At 37.9% G+C, this 7,008-nt stretch overlaps 1 non-coding gene across 1 annotated transcript; it reads left to right on the forward strand.

Annotated features, from left to right (window-relative positions):
- The first annotated feature begins 260 nt into the window (after positions 1–260).
- Positions 261–368, forward strand: LOC131678118 (U6 spliceosomal RNA). The gene has a single exon (XR_009303602.1). It is a non-coding gene; the product is annotated as a U6 spliceosomal RNA (small nuclear RNA).
- The last annotated feature ends 6,640 nt before the right edge of the window (positions 369–7,008 follow it).

Raw genomic sequence — 7,008 nt, forward strand, 5'->3', positions numbered from 1 at the left:
GAAGTGAACAGTAGGTCGATGCTAACTACCACGTGATCTGAATGATTTGGGGGTAGCAAAATGTCTTCGGACTGATTAAATTGCCTATCTAGAATGAATGCCATAGATTTGATTATTGCAATTAACAAGATATAAAATTCTTAAATATAAACCATTAGTTGGGCTCGAGTTGAAAATTAATAGGTACTAGACAGACTCCATGAGCCTAATGCCAAATATGTAGGCACGTATTCGATTGCTTCTGAATTTCTCATAAGAATGTCGTAGCTTCAGTCCCAACGACAGATACTAAAATTGGAACAATACAGAGAAGAAACATTATCCTGCGCAAGAATGCTACGAAACATCGTAAAGCATTCCACATTTTTAGGGGTTGTAAGCTATCATCGTCCACGTCCTTTATCACCGATTTTTTGTGGTGATTCGACAACAGTGATATCTTTGAAAATGAACCATCTTAGTTATGTGGTTGTTTTTTTTTTATCTTATTTTATTGCGGAGGAGCAGTGTTCTTCATGGTATTATTTTCAAAATTGCTCAATTTTGTCCCATGTAATTTTAAATTTTCAATGATTTGATGGCATTGTAAGTATCCACTGGGTGACGCTAGTCGAGTTGACATTTGAGCTGATCACACTAATTACTTTGTTTACTGGTTCTAGAGAACTAATCTATAGGCATTTCATGTACATGGGGAATACGCATGGTCTTGTATGAGTGGAATAATGACTGTTGAATCATGTTTGGCGATTGAGAATTCACAATTCGCGAGAATAATTGGAAACCTGTTACCAGTATGCGGCGGTTATAACAACACGAAGAATAAATGTTTTATTGCCATATTTATAAGTTTGCTTTCGGTTTTTTTTTCTCTTGGGCTGAATTGACGGTGGTGCAACCTTCTTCAAACAATATTACATGTATCAATTTGGTTTAGTTTAGCGTATCAATGGATACTAGTTTATTCGTAAATCTTTATTTAAAGTGTCAACTAGGGAAGTAGTCGATGATATTCTATTGAACATAAGTGTAGCTTTTCATATTGACTTCTAACGGAAAATTGCTTTAAGATCTGGGCCACAATACGCGTCGATAGTGGTGTATCGAGGATACCGGTAGGATTTTTTGGGCCTCTTTTATGTTGAATGCTTTTTCCTACTATCTTAAGCCTAGATCAAAGTTCAGCCATTAGCCTGTGTTTCTACTCAGTGCTCGGAATAATATTGCTCTTTTTTCATGTACTGTATGTTTTTGCCTTTCTCACATTGCATTTCATTTTTAGTCGCTCTGGACATGTTGCGATATATAATGTCTTTCTCTAATATATTGTAGTTAGCGAGTCGTACGTCCATTTAACCTTTACTGATTGAACCTTTAGGCAATATGTTGTTTCTTCTCGGTGACACTCAAAATAACACGGGAATAAGTAACCGATTGCACGGTTATAGAAACGCATTAGTACACGCGAAATAACAATGCGCTAGGGTACACGACAATCAAATGGACACACTATAACAAGAACCCGCACAATAACATACAAACACTCGAGCCTTTTGTGATAGTACAAATCCAGTCGTAAACGCGATCAATCACATATACCTATGCCCATGATCTCAAAACCAGAAAAACGTTTCAGCGATTAAGTCACCGTATTAGCACGTACGAATTCATAAACACTATCCCAAGTGTCAACATAAAAACGTCCGCACTCGCGCATTCAGGAATCTTACTCGTCCGGGAGCTCTCACTCTAAAATAGGGAACTTATATAACCTAGCCAACAAGTCTTACGGCGCCATAGTTGAGGTATGGAAGAGCTCACTTTATTCCTACATCTTAACCGTAGAGTACAGTGGAGTCAAGGAGGGCAGTTTTCTTTGGCGAGCTCGTGCGATGGTATTTTTGCACTGATTTCAACAAACAAGCACTCTTTGGAAAGGTTTTACATCTGACAACGTTTTGGCAATAGCGATATAATGCCTGGCTAAGTATTTTTCATGCTAAATCCAATAAGGCGAAAATTTGGGAGTACGATAGGTCATTATTGTATTCGAGGTTAAATAAAACAATGTACACGCCTAGAAAATCAGCGGTTCAACTTTTATTTGAAAAGTATGAATATTGCAAATTATTTAAAAAATAATAATTCAAATAATAAATGTCAATCTATTGACGTCATTGAGGTAAGAAAGTGAAAAAGTGGCAAATTATGTAAAAAATCATGAAACCGAAGAAGGGAATGTTGAAAAAACATGTTTTTCAGCAGCTGCGTCTGGCTTTGTTCTTGTGAATGACTTCTTCGGTGTCCTCGTTGTCGCCAGAGTGTGAAATTGAAGTTGTGCATTCCTGCTCACGTGGTTGCTTAGCTGTGCGACGATCACGTTTGCGCTTCGCAGGATTCCTTTTCCTTCTCTTTTTCGATCATGTTTTTTGTTCGAATCTCTACTTCAATAATACCTTAAATTATATTGTTAGCTCACGCGAAATATTTGACGCGCTTTGATGACGAGCACTTTACTTTCACACGAGCATGTAATGTTTTCAACGGAACTTCGAATTGTTTAGAGGTTGATCGAATAATGGCGCCATCTTGGACAGATGCAATTGGCTTCTTCATTTCGTTTTGGCATTTTTTTCGCTCGAAATTACGCACAATTTTTTATGTCAAAATAATCCTAATTTACATTATAGTGTCCCCAAAAACCAATTCAAAATTTGGGTTCAGCAATAATTTTTACTTAAGAAAAAAAATCACTTGACCTTTTTTTACATTGATTGAATGTACTGTGCAAAGGATACGTTTTCGCAAAACAACGCACAAAAACATAAACGATGCCCTAACTAATACAGCTGATCCACGGTAATAGTCGAAATGACAGTCGTCAATGATGTTCTCTACCGTGTATTTAATTCACGCAACACGAGCGACCTCTACTCTAGTTATAATTTAATGCTGGGCTTTATTTTTGGTACGTCCAACGTTATAAAAAATGCTTTTTAAACAAACTATTTAGAACAAAACTTCTTGAAATAAGGGGTTGAATGAAAAGAATATTATTATTTAGTTCCACGGGGAAGATAAGAATTGTACCACCAAATGCTAAGATGGATGAGGCAGTCTGTTTTCTAATTAAACCCGCTACGGTACGCTCAACTCAATTTTATCTAAATCAACCTATCTGCCGCTTTTGATAAAGTGAACTACAATATAGCAAACGATAAAATGTAGAAATTTGGAATCAATGGTAGTTATTTGTAGTTTTTTCGATCCTACTTTACATATCGAGAGAAAGATCATAGAGAAATGTCAGCCACCCACGTTTACTACTACCTCAGGAATAACCCAGGGAAGCCACTTGGAACCGTTGATATGCCAGCTTTACTTCCATGATGTCGATCTGCTGCTGAAAATTCCTTCGTAAACCATCTCATGATATATAGACTCATCTGCTCAACTGAAGATTGCAGATTTTTCAAACAACAGTTGGATACTTTCGCTGATTGAGGTGACAGGAAGAAGTGCTCGGCGATCTTATCAGAAAAAAGACGCGTTAGTTACGTGAAGTGGAAGTGGTATAAAATCACCTTACGCTTGGAATTATGATGGGAAAATTATATATTTTTTTATTAAAATTCCCAAAAAAAGACTCACACAAGAAGATATTCCCATTTTTAAATTATAGGCGAAATAAATGTAATTGTTAGTTGCATTTTTGTGTTTCGAATTCATGTCATCAGTAACTAGGATCAACTTAAGGTCAGTTAGACGATAAGTTTAGCATAGTGTCAAACATACGGCTCACAAGTCAAACACAAAAACTTTCTCATCAACAAACCAGAGCTTCTGGGCTTGTTTCCTGAAACATCTCTTGAGATCAATTTGTTGCTTTGGGCGTACGCACCAGTTGTATGACTGGATTAAGTGTATTATTGGAGTTAATTTGGCGATAGTTGCATCTAACTAGCACCAAGTTGGTGCTTGTTACTGATGAGATGCATTCGAAATACAAAAAACCAAAACTTATTTACATTAGGTGGTGTGCCCTTGATGCAAAAGTCGGTTAAATCTATTTTTCCTCCTTGGGAATAAATTTTACATAATGTAATTCTTGTTTTATGTTTTATTATTTATCATAAACGTAAGCAAACACAAAAATATACAGCGAAGCAACTCGAAAAAACCAATTTGCTACCATACACTTCAACGTAAACACTTTGCGAATGGAAAATTCATTATTTTAGACGGTTAATCTTACTTTACAGTTTTACACTAAAATTCAAGTGACAGCATTGAAGCTACACCTAAAGATGTTAAATACGCCAGCAACTCTAAATCGAGCCGAAGGTGTTGGTGTTGGCTGCTATTGCTGTGCAGGGTGTTTCAGTGCCCTCTGATCCGCCAAAATGAAGCTAAAGCGGTCGATGCAGATGTTTATATCAGTAAATGCTTGCCGAATCGACATAAAATGCTATTTGTGAACAATCCTCTAAACGTTCCATAAGCACGTCAAATCGAAAATGTTTTGACTGGTATTGAACAAATGGTGTACGAGGGCTGGGAGGCTCCTAACAAGCGGCATTTGATTTCTCGAATCAAGCGAAAGTTTAAAGATAACAACATCATAAACGTTCAAAACCCAATTCTAGATATTAATCGCACACTGCGTATAATCGAAGATAGCGATCCATTAAGTGAACTTTAAATAAATATTGCGTGCATCAGCGCTAAAGAACAACTGCTTTAAGATGGTTATTGCATTGCGCCTCGATAGTGGTGCATCGAGGAGACCGGGATGGCTTGTGCCTTTTTTATGTTCTATGTTTCTTCATACTCTGCACCAGCGCAAACAAACGCTCAACCACTGGTCTGTACGTGGTAATATGGCGGGTCGTCGTGCATTGACTTTTGCTGTGTGCCGTATTTGCAAATATTGTTCCACAATTTGATGGCGGTATTCGTGGACGGGGCTCACAGTGGGAGTCATTGTGTGTCCTTTTATCGGTCGAATTCGTCATCGTGCATATACTAATATAATTAATTTAATAAATACATAAATAGAATCCTATTAGTTGTCGCTTTATAATAATCGTAGTTTTTCGCACTAGTGTACAATTGTTATGTGCTAGTCGTATGTCTATCTATGTATGTGTTCGTCTGAGCATTTGTGGCAGTTGGGTCAGGTAATGGATGCAGAACTGGCGTATACGATAGAATAGTGGCTAATACTCTGGTGATCAAATTGTGCATTTGGTTCTATTCATTCGGGGAAATCGGATTGGATAAATTAGGGTACAATGAATTTACCGACGCACGTGAGTCATCCAATCCCGGCCAGCATAGCATGATGAAAGTCTAACAGCATGCAATTGTCGTTAATGGTAAGTATACAACATTTGCTGCATTTAGATGAGCTTGATTGCATGTTACATGTGTTTTTCTATTCTACTTCGCTAGTCCGTTTCTTTTGTGCATCTATTAGTTTGCTATTATTGATGTATACCAAAATAGTATCAGTCAATTTATACACTTCTAAGCTCTTTACATCTTTTTTCTTTATTCGGCATGTTATGATTCCTTTTATTAGTATATCTCTACTATACGCTATCTATACTGATATAGGTACAAACGCTCGGGGCCTTCGCGATAACACAAATCTGGCCACAAACGCGACCATGCAATTGCACTAATCCATACATACTTACGGCCGCGATTTCGCCTACATGAAAAAACCCGGTAGTTAAATAAACGTAGCATCTTTAAACTTCCAAACGCGATCTCAAACATTAACCCACCACTCGCCCGTTGATGAAACGGTCACGTCCGGAAGTCTTACCTCGGTCCTAGCAGTCTGGACTAAGTCTTCAGCTGAACCGATCAAAAAAGTGACGCCCATATTCACTAAACAACATGGTGACATGACCTGGAACTCTAGTGATATGTGGAAACGGACTCTCACCTACCAGCTGTACCCTTCACTAAAATTTAAGCATCAAACTCACGGTTCGCGCGCGATCGAACAAGAATACACACTACATCATTATAAAATCGAAATAATTCACGCGAAGTCACATACACGTGACAAACATGTTAATATACGAATTCTTGAGCCCTTCGTGACCATCCACGCAGAGGCGACGCGTCGGTACGTTCAACCTGTTCACTGAACAGGTAGGAACAATCAGACGACCCAAACCACTTTTGAGTAAACATTACAGCAGTAGCACGCAAACTATTTTTAATGAAAGTAATAATTTCAAAACTATGAAGTGCGATAATTTGATCTGAGCGATAAATCAACCCAGCGTCTCCAGCGAGTAGAATTCAACAATTTTCTGCTTTCCTATGACCGGTTCAACCAGAAACATGCACGCATCTCGTACTCTCACCGCATGCTCTAGAGGGAGCAGCTGCATGAGCGACGGCTGAAATAGCAGCGCGAGTGTCATGGGCGAGGCTCTTTCTATTCTCTTTTGCACCGGTTCAAATCAAATATTGAACCAGCGTACATTGCTGCGATGTATATTTGGGCGTTGGAACTGTGTGCAAAACGAGAAAGCTTTAAAATTTTCGAACACCTTGCGCCGTACGTTCATAGCTGTTGGTTGAACGCTTTTTTTGGGAAGCCTAACAAAATGTTTCTGCCCCTGGGACATACTAGTTACAAGCGCGTATGTATTTGGTTGGTTCAACCATAATAAAGAACCGTCTACTTTTGCGTCAAAGAAATCGTTTGATCTTTGCATTTACAGACAGACAAACTCAAATCAGGGGTTGTTCTAATCATGGACGCGTGGATGTTAACTGTTTCCTACGATAATTTGCAAAGAAAATAAGTTTTCTGGATTTAATGAACATTCAAATTTCTATCATATTTGAAAGAATTAAGGTATTTTCTCAAACCGGTTGACAAATGTTTCAATCCATCTTAAACAGAAGGACGAATTATTCTCGGTGTAGAGAAAATAAGATTTTACATTGCAAGTTAATTCAAATCATACAACGATATAT

Source organism: Topomyia yanbarensis, chromosome 1 (genome assembly GCF_030247195.1).
Source record: "Topomyia yanbarensis strain Yona2022 chromosome 1, ASM3024719v1, whole genome shotgun sequence".
NCBI classification, from domain to species: Eukaryota; Metazoa; Arthropoda; class Insecta; order Diptera; family Culicidae; genus Topomyia; species Topomyia yanbarensis.